Raw genomic sequence first — 20,279 nt, 5'->3', positions numbered from 1 at the left:
CCTGTTACAATTAGGATAGATAAAGAGATATTGTAGATTTGGACTTTCAGAAGGCCTTTGACAAGGTGCCACACATGAGGTTGCTTATAGGATCAGTCCATCCTTAACCCTTGTGCTTTGTATTATTCTGACCCTGCTCCTTCTATTAATTTTTAAAATAATCTTTATCTTTCCACTGCTCTTTGGTTAAATCCATAACCTTAATCAGCTGTTCCTTCTGCCTTCCCATCTCCCTAATCTGCGGCTGCCCATCCTACCCACAAAAAGCACCTTACCCCGCTAATTTATCAGCTTTCTTATTCCTCTTGGGAAAATTTTGAGTGGGCATTCACTTTTATGATTCCCCATTATTTCCCTTCTGCTTCTTCAAATACCAGATTCAAAAAGCAGAGCAGCAGATGGAAGGGGCATCATATGAAACAAACCTTCTTGCTACCCACAAAGACAAATGTACATACTACAGACATCCTATTTCTTCCGGGAGTCTCCCGCATATTGATAGCGGCTCCCTGACGCCCGCAAATTATATATAATATCCCTGAAATCGATTTTTTTTGAGAGGGAGAGGGAGCATCCTGATTGGTCTCTCTTCTTCCTAAGTAGACCTATCAGTTTTCTTTGTGGGCGGGCTTTACAGTCGACTTCAAAGATAACGACAGTGTTGTTCGCTGCACTGTTAGCAACAGTGATTTTTCTATTGCCCATAGTGGGTTAAATGACTGTAAAAGATATGTTGAGGTGAGTTTAACAGGTGTCATTCGTTTATTAGCATATTGATGTCCTACGTGACGAGGCCAGACTCCCTGTAGACTTGCTTAAAGTTGTAATGGAATAAAAAAACCGACTCCATGATAATATAAATACACATTTTAATGTCACATTTTCTGCATATACCCAATTTGGTTTACAGATTATATAAAATCACTAAACAAAGTATTACATACACCCTTGGAGGTCGACGGTGGGTGGTGCTACCTCCCTGAAATGAGTTTTTGCAGGGTGGGATGTCTGATACTATCAGAGCGAATGCCTAATCCAGGGAGAAAACATTCTGGGTGGCTAACGACATATGGTGTAACTACCATTTCTGCAGACACCGCCTCGGAGACCAAACAATCAAATACGCATGCGTAAGGCTCTCAGAGCATTCCGGAAATGTGCGCATGCGTTCGGTAGACAAAAGGCTTCAACTGATCTGCAGCAGGTAGGAGTGGCGTTCTGGGCGGGAGCTTCATTGGTATCCGAACCGCAATTGAGGACAGTTACAGTGAACTCGGGACGTACCGTGGCTCCGCATCCCTGCACAGTCTCGATCCTTTCCCTTCCTCTCAGCCCTACAATCCGGCCCCAAACCCCGGGGATCTTGCTTCTGATTAGGCGCTAGCGCCATTTATGTGGCGCATGCACATCGCTGGGAACGAGACGCGTGGGCGTTTCTGGGTAAAGAGGCGGCCATGGGTGACAATACCAGCGCTTTCTCCGCCAGTTCATAGGGCGTGTTTGAAAGTGCAGGGGGAGGGAATGGAAGCAGACGGATCTCCCTGTACAGCTTAGAGGGAACAGTGAATAATGCTAACGGAGATAATCAAACTGAGGTAAGTCACAGATTAAAGACGGGTTGAAATGCTCATTCATATACAGACAAGAAGACTCAGGTAATTTCATGGTCAGTGCAGATGTTGCACTGTGCCCAGTTTGAAGCTGATTAATTTCTCCGAGTCAATTGAACCTTGCTTTAGTATAGACTAAAATTATCTCCTCTGAAATGCTGTTCTTCATTGATGCCTTTGTAATTTTTATTACAGGTTAGAAACGGTAACAAGTTGTGCACAGGAATCTCAAACACAACAATGCATCAGTTTTGCTGTCTCTGACCAAATTTGTGACACCGATCAGTTTTTGTTTCTTGGAGATGCTCCCAGCTGGAAATGTGTTACTGTGAACACACAAGTGTTTGTTCACTGAAGATCAGTTCTTCAATTGCATTGATTGTACGAGGGATTCACTGTTGACTTCGTGAATTGATAGAATACTTTGGGAAGGGATTCTCTCACCCATCTGACCTTCAGACACACCAGTGAGATCACACTGGAGCGATGCCATTCATTTGCTCTGATTGTGGGATGGGATTCACTCAGTCATCTGACCTACTGAAACACCAGTCAGTTCACACTGGGGAGATGCCGTTCACTTGCTCAGACTGTGGGAAGGGATTCACTCGATCATTCAACCTACAGAGACACCAGCGAGTTCACACAGGAGAGAGGCCATTCAACTGTTCTGTGTGTGGGAAGGGATTCACTAGGTCATCTCATCTACAGACGCACCAACGAGTTCACACTGGAGAGAGGCCGTTCACCTGTTCAGTATGTGGGAAGAGATTCACTCAATCATCTGACCTACTGGTACACCAGCGAGTTCACACTGGGGAGAGACCGTTCACATGTTCATACTGTGGAAAGAGATTCACTCGGTCATTCAACCTACAGACGCATCAGCGAGTTCACACTGGGGAGAGGCCATTCAACTGCTCTGAATGTGGGAAGAGGTTCACTCGGCAATCTAACCTTGTGGCACACTATCGATTTCACACTGGAGAGAAAGTTTAAATAAGCTGTATGCCAGATATTTAACTATCACGGTTGCTGAATCCAGAGGCAAGTTCAGAAGTAACTGTGGGTGTTGAACTCTGCAATTATTGCTGCTGTTCATCAAACCCTGTTCTGCACCCTGGTCACTGGGCATGGGAGAAGTTTCTTCTGCTGATGTTCACCTTTAATGGGTCTAGAGTTTAATATTCTGGATCTGTGACAAATAAATCAGTTCTATTTTAAATCCTGTCTTGGTTACATAGTGAATCTACAACACACTTAGTGTACAGTCAGGAGTTAACTCAGCCCAGCTGATCCGTACTTGTGTTTCTGTCCTACAGCAGTCCTTTTAAATCCATCCTTGCTGTTGACCTATCACATTCCCTGTAGTGATGGGTTTCAAACAGTCACCACGCTGTGGGTGAAGAGTTTCAATTTCCTGCCTGCCTTTCAGCAGACTGAAGAAGATAAGCTGGCTGCAGTTACCTTTGATATGTTCATCCATCAAATCTATGGGCTGAGGAAGAATGACATTGGTAGTTGACCTCCATACTACCTGCACATTTCAACAGTATGGGTCATTTTCACTGCTTTTAAAAGGCTATGTGTCACCACTTTTAGCCAGGAAGTGATTAAAATATGGAAGAAAACATCGAACTTGAATGAGTTGAGGACAGGGGAAGAAGACAAACCAATTATCTTTGTTCTTGTCACGTCAAAGAAATGGAGACTGCCATTTTTGAACCTGCTCTGTAAAATTCATTTTGTGAACTGTTTGATGAACTGATACTTTGGGATAACATAATCAGAGGAATTGCACATTAGCACAAGGAGTTTCTGCCATTGAACTATTAAACCTGAGGTCATTCTTAGATAAGCTGTGTATTACGTACAATCACCGGTTTGCAGAAGTTATCTCAGTCCAGTGTCTGAGTAATTCAGTTTGACTGTTATGAAAGAAGTCACCTACAGTGGTGCTAAAAAGTTTGTGAACCCTGTAGAATTTTCTCCATTTCGGTATAAATATGACCTAAAATGTGATCAGATCTTCATATGTCCTAAAACAAGATAGAGTCCCAATTAAATAAATAGCACAAAAACATTATACCTGTTCATTTATTTGTTGAGAAAGATGATCCAATGTTACATGTATTTGTTGGAAAAGCATGTGAACCTTTTCTTTCAGTAACAGGTGTGACCCCTTGAACAGCAATAACTTCAGCCAAATGTTTCCAGTAACTTTTGATGAGTCCTGCATATTGGCTTGGAGGAATTTTAGGCCATTTCTCCTTACAAAACTACTTACATTCTGGGATGTTGGTGGGCTTCCTAGCATGAACTGCTTGCTTCAGATCCTTCCACAATGTTTCTATAGGATTAAGGTCAGGACTTAGGCTCAGCCATTCCAAAATGCAAATTTTCTTCTTTTTAAATCATTCTGTAGTTGATTTTAGAGTCATTGGTTGCATTATCCAACTTCTATTAAGCTTCTGGTGGCAGACTGCTACTCTTAACATTCTCCCATAGAATGTCTTGATCCCTCGTTGATTGCATGCTGTTCAGGTCCTGAGACAACAAAGCAGCCCCAAACCATGATGCTCCTTCCACCTTGCTTCACAGTTGGGATGAGGTTTTGGTGTTGGTGTGCAGTCTTCTTTTCCCTCCAAACATAGCAATGTGTATTTCTGCCAAAAAGTTCAACTTTTATCTCATCTGTCCGTAGAACATTGTCCCAGAAGTGTTGTAGAACATCCAGATGGTCTTTTGCAAACTTGAGATGTGCAGCAATGTTTTGTTTTTGGAGAGCAGTGGTTTCCTACATGGTGTCCTTCCTCCATAAACACCATTCTTGCTTTGTGTTTCTCTTACAGTGAACACATGAACAGAGACTTCAGTAAGTTCTAGAGATTTCTGCAGGTCTTTTCTAGTTACTCTTGGGTTCTTTTTCACCTCCTTCAGCATTGCACGTTCTGTTCTTGGTGCAATCTTTGGTGGATGCCCATACCTAGGAAGAGTAGCAACAGTACTGCATTTCCTCCATTTGTAGACAATTTATCTTACTGTAGACTGATGAATACTTGGGTCTTTAGAAATACTTTTGTAGCCTTTAACAGCTTAATGCATCTGTACAATTCCTCTTCTAAGGCCCTCTGAAAGTTGTTTTGATTGAGGCATGGTGCATATGAACAAGAAGAGCAGGCTCGGTCAGTGACCTGACCTGTCTTTTTTTATAGGGCAGGGCTCCTCTATAACTCACATCTCCAAATTCCAAATCACCTGACTCCAAATACCTTTTGTAGGAGGTATTACCCCGGAGATTCACATACTTTCTCCAACAAATACATGTAATATTGGATCATTTTTCTCAATAAATAAGTGGAGAAGTATATTTTTATTGTGTTATTTATCTAATTGGGTTCTATTTATCTAGTTTTAGGACTGTGATCTGATCACATTTTAGGTCATATTTATGCAGAAAGAGAAAGCTCTACAGGGGTCACATACTTTCTACCATCACTAAGACATGAAATTGTGTAGCCCTTAGTCTACATCCAGTGGGAATCTGTTATAGGTCAGTCAGGTTAACTCAAGAAAACAAGAATGAGGTTGAGTATTTAAACTGATAAGTGTTTAGAAAGTTAGCAGTTTCACATGCAAAAGAGTGATAACTGCAGAAATTAACCACTGCAAGGAAGAGCTCCCAAGCCAGGTCTAGTAAAATAATTCATCAATCAGTTGGCCATGGGCGATCCATTGTTTCAGTTACATAAATTCAATAAGTGGTCTGAGTGAACATCAGTACAGAGGAAACAGTCGAATTCATGTGTTAAGTTTTTGGCCTTGAGATCAAAATAGTTAAGTTATTGTTTGTATGAGCGATTAATTAAGAGTTGCAGACAGTGTTTCCAAACCTAGTTAAGTTGATGAATGGTCTACATATTTTGGCATCCTGTGGTGCACCCAGAAATAAAAATAGTGGTCTTGGACCCTAGTTATTAAACTAGGATATTAAAATTGGGAAAGGAAAGGACAAAAAGAACCCAGGGTTTTCGGAGGATTGGAGAGATTCCTTCCATAGTTAGATATTAACTAAATGGCCCGACCATGAAGAGTAGATAGAAAAGATTCAGAGTGAAGGTCAGGGACCCAGGGGAATGCATTGTGGAAAACCGTATATGAAAAGAAATTACAAGGGACTAAAAAACTTTTCTAATTGGTGTATGCTGAAAGATCTAATTGAACTGAAGAGAAAACAGTAATAGGTAGAGGAATTACCTAAGTGTCAGGATGATTTGGAGAGGGAGAGGAAAGAAAATTAATTCCTGAGGGAGTAGGGCCAGGAGAATTTAATACACACGAGTCAGTCTCGGGATCATTGTGAATGCTTAACAAGAGAAAAGGAGAAAACTGAGGAGGAGTGTAAACAGGTGAATACAGAATTAGACAAATGGAAAACTATCAGGATTGCAATGAATGTCATGCAGAAATTGGCAGCTGAGAAGAAAGGCTATTGAGTGTTTAAAACAGATCGAAAATCTGCAATGTCAACTCTCAACTCAGAGTGATATGTGCTCTTGGTGTGAAAACTGACAATGATGGTAATTAGATTAGGGTGATTTAGCTATGAGGCGACACATTATAATGGTAAGGATGATTGGAAAAGTGCCCTGTTTCCCTTATGGATTTTTCCAAGAAGGTGTGGAAATGTCAACATCCGCTGCTTCAATGGCACCCGTGGTAATAGAGAAAGTTTAGGTCACCACTCATTTTTCTGAATTCCAGTGAATACAGGCCTAGACCATCAAAGTTCTTGATCTGACAAGCTATTCAATCCTGAAATTATTTTTTTTGGAACCTTCTTTGAACCCTTACCAGTTTTAGTGCATTAGGGGCTCATAATACTCCCAAGTGATGCTTCACCAGTGCTTTATAAAATCTCAACATTACATCCTTGCTTTTATATTCTAGTCAGCTTGAAATAACTGCTAACATTGCATTTGCCTTCCTCACTACAGACTCAACCTGCAAACTAACCTTTAGGGAATCCTTCATAAGGACTCCCAGGTCCCTTTACACCTCAGTTTTTTATATTTTAGTACAGGGATTTTGTATTTTCTTGCCATTTAGAAGATGGTCAACCCTTTCATTTAATCTAAAGTGCATGACACTGCTGCCACTGTATTCCATCTGCCACTTCTTTACCCATTCTCCGAATCTGTCGAAGTCCTTCTATAGCCTCTCTACTTTCTCAAAACTATCTTGGGAGGCTTTAAACTAATTTGGCAGGTGATGGAAACCAGAGACATAGTGCTGAAGATGAGGTGGTTGGTTTTAGTGAGAGGCTGATGATAGGGCAAAATCGCAGTCAGCAGGATAAGTTGCAACGTTAAAGGTGGACAAAATCGAAATGGGTGAATACAAAATTGAAGGTGTTATATTTAAATGTGCGTAGTGTGTGAAGTATGGCAGATGAACTTGTAGCACAGTTACAGATTGAAATGTATGATATAGGCATTACTGAATCATGGCTGAAAGAATATTATAGTTGGGAGCTTGTATGTCCAAGGATATACACTGTATTGAAAGGACAGGCAAGAAGGCAAAGGGGTGACACAAAGTAAATTGTTAGAAAGAGATGACAGGATTGGAAGGTATTGAACCATTTTGGATATAGCTAGAAACTACAAGGGTGAAAAAATACCGATGGGAGTTGTATACAGACCCTGAAACAAGTAACAACATGATCTACAAATTTTGCCAAAAGGGCAATGTTACAATAGTCAGGGAGGATTTTAATGTGCAGGTAAATTGGGAAAATGAGTTTGGTTCTGGTTTCCAAGAGGGGAAATTTCTAGAATGTTACAGAGGGCTTTTTAAAAGTTTTTTTAGAGATTGGGTTGGTTTCAATGCTTTAAGAAAGATCTGGATAGGTACATGGATAGAAGGGTATGGAGAGGTATGGTTATGAAGCAGGTCAATAGGAGTATGCAGTTTAGATTGTTTAGCACGGAGTAGATGAGCCAAAGGGCCTGGTTCTGTGCTGTACTTTTCTCTGACTCCATTACTCCAATATTCCAAGAGCGGACTTGACAATAAAGTATATAACTATAACATAATGTACCTACTCCTAAATCTGATGCCCGAGTCATGAAAGCCAGGATGCTAAAAGCTGCTTTCACCACACTATCCACTTGTGTACTGTAACTGCTTTCAGTGAATTGTGCATTTGTACTTCCAGCTCTGTGTGTATTCATCAGTACAGCAGGAAGAAGTGGGGCTCCTGGTGGGGGGGGGGGGGGTTATTAGCACCAGTATCAATGAACTGTGACTGAGGGACAATTACTGTGAGCTCCTGACACACTGTGACGACACACCTCAGGATAGTTCCGGTCCTTTCTCTCTCTCTCAGATCCACCACCTGCACCCAAGCCCCAGGAAGCTTTCTGCCATTACATCATGGCTGATCTATTTTGTTGTTTTTGTACAACTACATGTCAAATAAATAAAGGCACACACTCTTCTGACTTTTAATAGCGGTTGGCAGTCTAACTTAAAGGTGCATTCCTGTCACCAACTGGACTGGAGTGTGGTGTAGAGAATTGGGAAATAAAACCATTACAACTTCTTTATCAAATGAAAACTAAATCACCCCAACAATCTCTAAAGATCGTAAGTGATGAAAGACAATACTGTGAATTAAGTTAAAGTCACTTCCATAACTTAATAAAGTTTTAAAATGAAAACTATCAACACTCAAATATAGCACTGAAGCCTGCATTTGCTTTATTTCAACCTTGTGTGCTTCACATTTTAAAAGAATGTGTTCAACTGTTTCATCATGATGATAAAACCTACACACCCCAGAGTGATGTTTTCCAACAAGATAAAAGGAATAGTATGCTTAATTCTATGTTGTGTCAATATAATTCATTCCTTTCTTGTTTTACCCCTTCTCCCATAAACCCAGCAGTTTTATGTGTTCTGAAAAGGTGTGTCCCCTTATGTCCATTTTCTCACAAGTCTTGTCATAACCCTTTAATTCTTAACCCCACCAACACCTTAGCTTCTGATTTGTTAAGTGGAAGATCAATATCCACTGTTGAACTTTTAACAGCTTTTGTAGCAAAACAATTAACCTGCTCATTTCCCTCACCACCTCTATTTGCAGGGACCCATAAAAAGAAGACATGTAAACCCATACTTTGTATATGAAATAATGTTTGATGAGATTTCAACAGTAAATCTGACCTACTGTGAGAATGGCCTGTTTTAAGACTCATCAAAACCGAAAAGGAAACTGAACAAATTACAACTATACATGGGCAAATTTCCTCCACCCACTGTAAGCCTAAAATGATGGCAACCAATTCCGCTGTATATACTGATAAATGGCAAGTCATTTCTTTATCATTACTTGTTCTTCAGGCACAAAAACAGCCACATCAACATTCATAGTTAAATTTTGATCCATCTGTAAAAATGGTTAACACATAATAATTTTATTTAATATACTGATGAACCAACAGATTCTCAGACATTAACAGAATCCTTAGACTTTATTAAATCCTGTAACCTAAAATCAACTAAAGTCATTGGGGGAAAAAGACTAAAGTGGGGTTACTGAGAAAGCTACAGTAGGACATATTGCATAATTCAACAAACCCATATTCCTAGTGCGATAAGAGCCCAGCCACCCAAAACCAAAAACACTTTTCTTGTGATTGTCCCAACAGTCCTCCAACACACCTTTAACAAGATGATTGTTTCAAATTAATTCGGTATCTAAACATCAACTTCAACCTCTGCAATTGTTAGGGTAATTGTCCCATTTCAACCAGTAAAGCCCAAACAGGGTGACCTTTTTGCAGCAAAACAATCTTTAAGCCTATGCTTGCATCACATCCAAACGTTTGAAAGTTGAAGATGAAGCTGGTCCGTAAGCCAAAGAGTCATAATCAAGAACAGATCTAATTAAACAAATATAAATGGTCAACAAAGATTTTTGTGTAGCACCCCAAGAATATCCACATAGACTCCTGAGTTAACATTCCTTTACATTTACCTGTTATTTTACTGATGTGCTTGCATGTCAGCTTATTATCCATCCACATGCCTGAAAATCTTATCTCTGATACTACGAGAGTTTGACCAGAAAATTTCAAATTAATTAATTAATTAATCTATTAATCCTATTTGAGAAGCCCATAACTTGTGTTTTAGCAGCTGAAAGCTTAAATTCTCATCTATTTGCTTACTGTTCAACCTTATTAATTGCTAATTGCATCCTTACACAGTAAAATTGAAATTTCTACCTCTAATCCATAAAGATCCATCATCTACATTTAGTGATTACCACCCTAGCACCCATTTCAGAAAAATCTCATTAATCATAATATTAGATAATAAAGGGCTACAAATATGGGGTCTCATTCTCTATCATAGAAATCCAAAATATATCTGGTCCACCCTTGCCTGCATAGATGAGGGTGAAATTATACAATCTTCTCCTAATTTCCATAATTTAATCAATGGTCCTTCCGTTCATAACATATGCCTTTTCAATATTAAGAATACTTCTATTACAACTTCTTTCTTTACCTGTGCTTTCCTAATAGCAGGTTCCTTAAGGTTGTTATAGCTGGGAGTGGTAGTGGGGACAAGCTGCCACTACCTATTAAATGCTCCCAATGACATGCACCTCAAATAGCTTCTGACAACCAAGTCCAGCTCCTGGCCTTCACGTGTGCTTAGTTACTAAGTCCTGCGGAACAATTTCTACTGACAGGAGGAGGGGCAAAGGTGGGTTACTGGCACCTTAAAACTAGTCACTTCGGGCAGATGGGGCTTGCCAACCGTGGTTGGCAGCTCATCTAGAAGGAAAATGCTGATCTCAAACCTCTGCTGCCTTGCGGCTGTACCTACTCATGGGAAAGGTTTTGGGAGTAAACTCTGAGAAAAAATCCAGAGCTGGAGTCCCTAAGGCAGACATGAGTTGAACACTGACTGGCAACTCCTGCGACACTGCTGGTGCCCAACTGTACTGGTCTCTGTTGTTCCTGTTGGGTTCATCAGTAGGGTGAAGGGTGGAAGCCTGTATTATGGACAACAGCTTCCTCTCCATATTGTACTTCCCAGGCTTGTGTATCTAGACAGCTAGGATGCAACATCCATGGTTGAGCCTGACCAATAGAGGCCTCAGCTGCATGCTTAATATCATCTTCCAAACATAAAACTGAGCCCCATGTCATTCAACCCATTTGAAATCCACTCTGCTAAAATGCTGTATCACTTCTCTTTTCCAAAGTATTACTCAAGCTTATAAAGATAGGAAAATGATCACTCCCCAATGTTTCCCCAAAAGTATGTGTAATGCCCTGGGAAAGGTTCCACTCTAATGTAATGGTTTTTCTGTAGCAGCAGTGTTTGGGTTATGGCTAGAGATAATGGTGTCTTTGGAATGTAAGGGTAAAAAGACCCTAATGGGTGTTGTGTACAGGCCCCCAAACAGTAGCGTGGATATTGGGTACAAGTTGATTAGGGAGTTAACATTGGCATGTGCTAAAGGTAATGCAGTTGTTATAGGAGATTTCAACATGCAGGTGAACTGGGAGAATCAGGTAGGTGCTGGACCCCAGGATAGGGAGTTTGTGGAGTGTCTAAGGGATGTATTTTTGGAACAGCTTGTGCTTGAGCCAACCAGGAACGAGGCTATTTTGGACTTGGTGATGTGTAATGAACAGGAATTGATAAGTGATCTTGAAGTAAAGGAGCCATTAGGAAGTAGTGATCATAACATGATAAGTTTTTATCTACAATTTGAGAGGGATAAGGGCAGATCAGAGGTGTCAGTGTTGCAATTAAATAAAGGAGACTACGGAGCCATGAGGGAAGAGCTGGCCAAAGTTAAATGGGCGGATGCCCTGGCAGGAAAGACAGTGGATCAGCAGTGGCAGATATTCTTGGGCATAATACAAAAGATGCAAAAGCAGTTCATTCCAATGAGAAGGAAGGATTCAAAGAGGGGGAAGGGGCCACAGTGGTTGACAAAGGAAGTCAGAGATTGTATAGCATTAAAGAAAAAGAAGTATGGACAGGGCTAAGATGAGTGGGAATACAGATGATTGGGAAAGTTTTAAGGAACAGCAGATCTTAACTAAAAAAGCAATACGGAGAGAAAAAATCAGGTATGAGCTCAGTCTAGCCAGGAATATAAAAGGGGATAGCAAAAGCTTTTTTAGCTATGTGAAGAGAAAGAAGATAGTTAAGAACAATGTTGGCCCCTTGAAGAATGAATTGGGAGAAATTGTTATGGGAAACAGGGAAATGGCAACAGAATTTAATGCGTACTTTAGATCTGTCTTCACCAGGGAGGACACAAGCATTCTCCCAGATGTATGGATGGGCCAGGGTCATAAGATATCAGAGGAATTGAGACAGACTGACATTAGGAAAGAAACTGTGATGAGTAGACTGGTAGGACTGAAGGCTAATAAATCCCCGGGTCCAGATGGTCTGCATCCGAGGGTTCTAAAAGAGGTGGCTCAGGAAATTGCGGATGCATTGGTAATCATTTTCCAATGTTCCTTAGATTCAGGATCAGTTCCTGAAGATTGGAGAGTGGCTAATGTTATCCCACTTTTCAAGAAGGGAGGGAAGGAGAAAACGGAGAACTATCGCCCTGTTAGCCTAATGTCAGTCGTGGGGAAGATGCTTGAGTCCATTATTAAGGACGAAATAGTGGCACATCTTGATGGCAGAAATAGGATTAGGCCAAGCCAGCATGGATTTACCAAGGGCAAATCATGCTTGACTAATCTGTTGGAGTTTTTTGAGGGTGTAACAAGGATGTTAGACGAGGGTAAGCCAGTGGATGTTGTGTTTTCAGTGGATGTTTTCAGAAGGCATTCGATAAGGTGCCACATAGGAGATTGGTGAGTAAAATCAGAGCTCATGGCATTGGGGGCAGGGTTTCAACATGGATAGAAAACTGGTTGGCAGATAGAAAGCAAAGGGTAGCAGTGAATGGGTGTTTCTCGGACTGGCTGGAGGTGACCAGTGGGGTACCACAGGGCTCTGTATTGGGACCACAGCTCTTTACGATTTATGTCAATGATTTAGATGAGGGCATTGAAAACTATATCAGCAAGTTTGCTGACGATACTAAACTGGATGGCAGTGTGACATGCGAAGAGGACGTTAGGAGAATACAGGGAGACTTGGATAGGCTGGGTGAGTGGGCAGATACTTGGTAGATGTCATTCAATGTGAATAAATGTGAAGTTATCCACTTTGGAAGCAGGAACAAGAGGGCAGAGTATTGTCTGAACGGTGTCGAGTTAGGTAAGGGAGAAATGCAAAGAGACCTAGGAGTCCTAGTTCACCAGTCAATGAAGGTGAATGAGCAAGTGCAACAGGCAGTGAAGAGGGCAAATGGAATGTTGGCCTTTGTTACAAGGGGAATTGAGTACAAGAGCAAGGATGTCCTTTTGCATTTGTACAGGGCCCTGGTGAGACCACACCTGGAATATTGTGTACAGTTTTGATCTCCAGGTTTAAGGAAGGACATTCTGGCAATTGAGGAAGTGCAGCGTAGATTCACTAGGTTGATTCCTGGGATGGCAGGGCTGTCTTACGCAGAGGGATTGGAGAGATTGGGCTTGTACACGCTGGAATTGAGGAGATTGAGAGGGGATCTGATTGAAACGTTTAAGATAATTAAAGGATTTGATAGGATTGAGGCAGGAAATATGTTCCAGATGTTGGGAGAGTCCAGTACCAGAGGGCATGGATTAAGAATAAGAGGTCAGTTATTTAAAACAGAGTTGAGGAAGAGCTTCTTCTCCCAGAGAGTTGTAGAGGTGTGGAATGCACTGCCTCGGAAGACGGTGGAGGCCAATTCTCTGGATGCTTTCAAGAAGGAGCTAGATAGATATCTGATGGATAGGGGAATCAAGGGATATGGGGACAAGGCAGGGACTGGGTATTGATAGTGAATGATCAGCCATGATCTCAGAATGGCGGTGCAGACTCGAAGGGCCGAATGGTCTACTTGGGCACCTATTGTCTATTGTCTATTGAATGTGCGCTGTCCAATGAAGGGAGTGTTTTTTTTTTCTTGTGTGCCTGAGAACGAGGTGATCTGGGTCTTTTGTTTGGTGGAAGACAAAGAGGGAAGATGCCAGAAAAGAGGTTGTAGATACCAGAAAGGAATAGACTTGGAGTGGGGCTGGGAGTCAATGAAGCCCGAGAAAATCGATGGAAGACCACTGGAAGCGAAGCCATGAGCTCCAATGTGCACATTAGACTGTTTCATTAAAATGGGCCCTTTTCTTTTAGTTTTACTTTACTAAACCCTTTAATCAAATTAAAATTTATAAAGCTAAATTGTTTGATTGCATATAGTGTACTGACTGTTATTTTGTGGTACTGATTTGTAATAGGGTAACATTCACCCAAATGGGGCCAGAGATTATCTTCCCTATACTTACGCAGCCGACAGAACCTGAGGATTACACGTGCATTACTGGATGTTTATTTTTCTTCTAGCTGCCCATTCCAGTGTATTTACAGACAATATTTCACAGTTCATACACAAATGGAAAGGCCAGGAGGAAGAACCTGTGAAATCCTAAAACGTAAATGTGGAACAAATTTCTTCACTGTGTCATTGTAATTTCAGCACATCAAGCTAAATCACCACAATTAAAACAGGTCAGCAAAATGGTGTGAGAGGGTTGTCACTAGATTTCACAGGTTTATTATTCATGCCCCATTCCACCAATCCCACTTATTATGTACAACGGAAAATTTCAGATTGCCCTTTTTTTAGCACTCTGCAATTCAGCTGTGTTAGCATGTGTGTTTTCTCATTGTGCAGATGTTAATGCATCATTGTTTGGTGGTTATTATATACAGTCAACAGTTTGTACGTTCATTTCCTGAACATACCTTTATACTTCTGAGTTAAAAGTCTTCATTTTACGACATAGCATTCTCTCATAAGAATAAGAGATCCAGTTTTCTGCAACACAAATCTTCTAATGTAACAGATATCCCTGAAGAGATAACAGATGCATTGGCATGATCTGTCATAGAGGGGCATTGGGAGCGGCCCCAAATGCAAGACACTGACACTGAACTACCAGGAACAGGACTAGGTGTGAGAAGGAAGCAAGGAAAGTGGGGAAGAAAGGACGCAGGACATGACACAGGCCCTGGATGAGACAAGGATTCCGGGCCTGGGCTAGGACTTGACTAGGACAGCAGAACCAGGACATGGAACTGGGAATTAGGAGCCTGGGCTTAGACTCTGAGCCAGAGACTGGACAAGGACCCAGAACCTGGGTCTTGACTCAGGCTCGGACCCTGGAACTAGGCGAGGACAAGACGTGGCTACAGGACTAGGAGGCAACAGGATAGGACATGAGGCTCCTGGACAGGACAAGGGAACCCCAGCACTGGGCTGAGCAAGGTACACCTGGGCTGCGAGGCACATGGACAAGACCAGAACACAAAGCTGTGGTTTGGTCAGGACAAGGTTCTTGAACGTGGCTAGGACTGGATGAGACCCCAAAGCCTTGACTTGGTCGAGGAAGAGACAGGAACGCAGAGCCTTTGTTGAGGGAGAGATAGGAACATGGAACACAGAGCTGGGACCCATTACATAGAACACAGAGCTGGGACTCCTCCTTGGGTACAGGCCATAGGGCCGGGACTCATTACGCAGAATGCAGAATACCACGAGGCGGTTCTCAACAAAAGGTAGCGGCAGACAGCTGGGCCTACCTAATGAAGGCGTGGACACAGACAGCTCCCAACACTAGGTAGCGGCAAACGGCCGGACCTACCTAGTGAAGGTGTGGAAACAGAGACAGTTCAAAACAACGAAAGACAGTTCCTTATCTTGCTCCAGTGGTAGAACTTGACAGCGGTGAAGGCAAGACTCCAGTGAGGCAAGGCAAGGCTCCAGGCCAGGCAAGGCGAGGCATCAGGAGGAAGTTGAAGGGAAGGGATACAGACAGGGGGTTTGAACAGGAACAATCAGCAGCCAGAGGCTGAATCCTGAAGCTAATCATAAAGCCAGCCCAAATGAGCATCAGCTGCCTCAACAGACACTGAGGAAAGCCGGAAAACCTGGAATAAGGAGCATGGATCCGAATGTGAACCAGAATGCGGATTTCATGGACCAGACCATGACATGACCTTTCAAGAATCACTTGATTCTGGCATGGTCCTGGAGGATCAGGAGATTGCAAATGTAACTTCACTCTTTAAGAAAGGAGGAACACAAAAGAGAGGAAAATTTAACCTCTGTGGTTGGGGAAGTGTTGGAGTCCATTCTTAAAGACGAGGTCTCAGTGTACTTGGAGACTAATGATAAAGTAAGTCAGTCAGCATGGTTTTTGTCAAGGGAAATATTGCCTGGTGAATCTGTTGGAATTCTTCAAATAATTAACAAGCAGGGTGAACAAAGGAGAGGTAGTGGATGTCATTTACTTAGATTTTCAGAAGGCATTTGATGAGGTGCCTCACATAAGGTTGCTTAACAAGATAAAGATATGGCATTACAGGAAAGATGCTGGCATGGATAGAGGAATAGCTGACAGACAGGAGGCATTGAGCAGAAATAAAGGGGGCCTTTTCTGGTTGGCTGCCAGTGACTAGTGGTGTTCCTCAGGAGTCAGTATTGGGACCACTACTTTTCACATTGTTTTTAATTATTTAGATGATGGAATTGATGGCATTGTGGTAAAGTTTGTGGTTGATACGAAGATAGGTGGAGGGGTAGGTTGTGCTGAAGAGCAATGTGATTGCAGCTAGACAGACAAATTGGAAGAATGGGCAAAAAATAGCAGATGGAATACAGTGTTGGGAAATGTATGGTAATGCATTTTGGTAAGAAGAACAATAGTGTGGACTACTATCTAAATAAGGAGAAAATCCAAATATCAGAGATGCAAAGAGACTTAGGAGTCCTCATGCAAGACTCCCAGAAGGTTAATTCACAGATCGAGTCTGTGGTAAAGAAGGCAAATGCAATGTTGGCATTTATTTCAAGGGGAATAGAATATAAAAACACGAAGATAATGCTGAAGCTTTATAGGACACCAGTCAGGCCCCACTTAAGAGTATTGTCAACAGTTTTGGATCCATTATCTCAGAAAGGATATATTGCCATTGGAGTGAGTAAAGAAGAAATTCACGAGGATGATTCTGGGAATGAAGGGATTAACACGAGTAGCATTTGGCAATTTGAACCTCAACTCACTGGAATTTAGAAGAACGTTTGGGGATCTCATTGAAACCTACCAAATGTTGAAAGGACTAGGTAGGGTGGATGTGGAGAGGATGTCTCCTCTGGTGGGGGTATCCAGAACTAGAGGGCACAGCCTCAAAATTGAGGGGTGACCTTTTAGAATAGAAGTAAGGAGGATTTTTTTTCCACCAAAGAGTAGTGAATCTGTGGAATGCTGTGCAACAGACTGTGGTGGAAGCCAAGTCCGTGGATATGTTTAAAGTGAAAGTTGCTAGATTCTCCAGATTGGTCAGGGCATTAAGGGATACAGTGAGAGGTGGATGTATGGGTTTGAGTGGAATCCAGGATCAGTCATGGTGAAATGGTGGAGTGGACTCAATGGGCTGAATAACCTAATTCTGCCCCTATGTCTTATGGCCTTACAGTCTTATATCTTATGAGCACATCGTAGGAACCCAATCAACTCTTTAAGTTCCTCTTACTTAATCATAAATTATTGAGCTTGACAAAGAGACTGCTTGTTCTTTATCGTCAAATACACGGACTTCTGAAACAACTACAAAGCACTTGGAATAAATATTCCAGAATTCAAACAGAATAAAATAAGTTTTGCATTTTATTTACAGATGTGCCCATTGAATGTAAACAAATATTTCACTTTATTTTTCAGTTCTGCTTGGAATTTCCTTTGTGTCAGTCCATAGGTGCAAGTGTTCTAGCAGGAACTGAGAAACCGCAGCATTATCCCAAACTGCAGTGTGATGTGTGTTGGGGTGTTATAATATCTGTTGGTGTAGAAGTAATTTTCTGCTTGCCAGTGCTGGAGTGTATCAATGTTTTCTCCAGTTTTGGTGAAGGATCTGGGCTCAAAACGTCGACGATTTACTCTGTTCCAAAGATGCTACCTGGCCTGTTGAGTTCCTCCAGCATTTTGTGTGTTGTTCTATATCTGTACTGCTCTGAACAATGATGCTCGTCCCACAGTCAAAAGAGGATATGGTTGTCGAATCTGAACGCGTGGCTTTCAGTTAACCGTGAATTGGAGTGTGCAGAATTCTCAGCTGAATTATAATTCTCACTTTGTTTGCCTTACTGGGTGGCATAAATAGCATTTATTCTACAGAATGTGTTTTGGAATATTATTAATATTTACATTTTTGTTTTAAAGAGGGCATTTCACGCGATCAGCAGAGACGCTTAGATGCAACAGGCAAAAACACTTAACAACGGGAGATGCCGAAAAGTCGTCATGAGTATCCGGAGAAAGAACTTGCAAGTTGTGAAATTTTGAGATTGTGTCTTCCGGCATCAAGCTTCTATGAACGTGCGGCCACAGCGCCAAATCAACCCAAAGGATTACCGAAAACACAAAATTCTGGCAGAACTCAGCAGACCAGACAGCATCTATGGGATTTGGCACGAAACGTCGTCACTACCTCCTCCCATAGATGTTGTCTGGCCTGCTGAGTTCTGCCAGCATTTTGTGTTTTTATTTATTTCCAGCATATAGTCGATATACAGTCGATGTTTCGGGCCGAGACCCTTCGTCAGAACTTCGTCTCGGTCCGAAACGTCGACTGTACTTCCTACAGATGCTGCCTGGCCTGCTGCATTCCACCAGCATTTTGTGTGTGTTGCTATAGTTACTTGCTAGAGCAGCGGTGGAATATATCGACAGCATTTGACCAGCAGCAGTTCTCAGCTGGTTCCTTACTTTATGTCGTACACTGTGAGCATTTCGACAGTAATTAAGCATTTCTGATATAAGATGCATCTATGAATAAATAAAAAGAGTAGAAACGTACATTATTCAAATACATTGAAACAGTGATAAAAAGCAGGGACGTTAAAACAATGTAATTTACAACAAAAATAAATAAACACAAATTTCTAATTCCTCAGGTGTGAACTCACATTCAAAGCAGTTGCATGGAACCCTGAAAATACCTGGCCAAGTAAGAAACAAAGACGGGAAGGCGAAAACCTCCGGATGCGCTTAAAGCACCGCTGGAGCAGCAGAGCTGACTGGACAGGCATTTCAGTCTGCACGTTTCAGTATGGTTAGCAAAAAGTTACAGAAGTCCATGACCTAATTACCGACGAGTGGTTGAATGTCTGAAAGGCTCAGTCATGGACAACTTGCCTATTGCCGGAGCCTGAAGGGAGAACAAATGGCGGAAGTTGGGAAGTATTTTCACATATGAAAGTATTTATCAATAAGTACAACTTTAAAAGAACGGGCAAAAATAGAACATCCAGGAGGAATAATGGAGACTTTTTGCTTTCACATTGATACTTGATGAGCCATTTACATAAATATTTCAGTAATTGTTTACGGAGGATAATTTGTCACTAATGGATAAAACCACAGGAAATTAAATGATGACTAAGGAACCAGAAGCAAAGGCACCGAGATAGCTGTTCCAGTTAGGCAAATGTAATACAAGGACATGACAACAGAAATTGCAGCCTGATCCACTTTCTTATCAACAATAATAACGATAGTAAATGGTCGCAATGTAATAAATTGCAGAATATCGCATTTTCGAAGTGAAGCAGTTGTATGAAAATATTTTAACTATCTACGTGAACTGGCCGATCGTTTAAAAAGCAGAAGGATAGTGTAGTGAGCCAAATAAAGGCAACTGTTCTTCAGTCACATCACTCACAATCCACTGAACAAACAATTTTTACCTATTGTTTCACTCCGCAATTACATTCCTCAATGAGTAAACAAAAATAATTGCGTTATTACAAACTGACTTCAGTTTTAGTCCGGATCTTTGCGATTTCTAGTTTTGATTCTTTAAAGTTAGCTTCCTAAATTGTACTCGTGAAAAATACCATTCTGTCTGTCACACGTTATTTTTTTGAAGAAAAATTTATTAATAATGTTTTTTAACTTACAATTATAATGGCTACGTGTGTTGTGCTGCGGTAACTGTATGAATAGATTCCATTGTTACACAATCACGAGATTCTGCAAATGCTGGAAATTTTAAGCAGCATGCATTACTGTACACACCATTACTACATGGCTCAGCTAGTCGGTTAATTCTCAGTCCCAGATCAATTCACCACTCTGCCTTCAAAAAGAGGGAGCAAAAATAATTCAATATTTTCTCAGTCTTAAAACGCCTGAGTTAGTTAATTCCTTGCAATGTCTTTCTACTTTCCTTTACTGACCTCTCTACCGTGGGCTCTCATGTAGAGATCCGTCACATGATGGGAATCGCGGGCTTCAGTGATATATAACTAAATATAATTACATTTTGAGATTCTTATTACAGCATCCTACACATTGTTTTCTTTAACAATGGTTTTCATTGGTCAGGTAGGTTGGGCAACGTTTTAAATATCAGTACTCACTACTGGTCCCAATATCTGAAAAAAAATTATGGCCAGCTTCCTTACTGCGGCATTTCAGACCA

At 41.4% G+C, this 20,279-nt stretch overlaps 1 pseudogene; it reads left to right on the top strand.

Annotated features, from left to right (window-relative positions):
- Positions 1-8,580, top strand: part of LOC132381552 (zinc finger protein 585A-like) — a 100,325-nt pseudogene extending 91,745 nt beyond the window's left edge.
- Positions 8,581-20,279: the final 11,699 nt, after the last annotated feature.

Source organism: Hypanus sabinus, chromosome 26, assembly GCF_030144855.1.
Source record: "Hypanus sabinus isolate sHypSab1 chromosome 26, sHypSab1.hap1, whole genome shotgun sequence".
NCBI lineage: Eukaryota > Metazoa > Chordata > Chondrichthyes > Myliobatiformes > Dasyatidae > Hypanus > Hypanus sabinus.
This window is presented reverse-complemented; position numbering and strand designations above follow the sequence as displayed.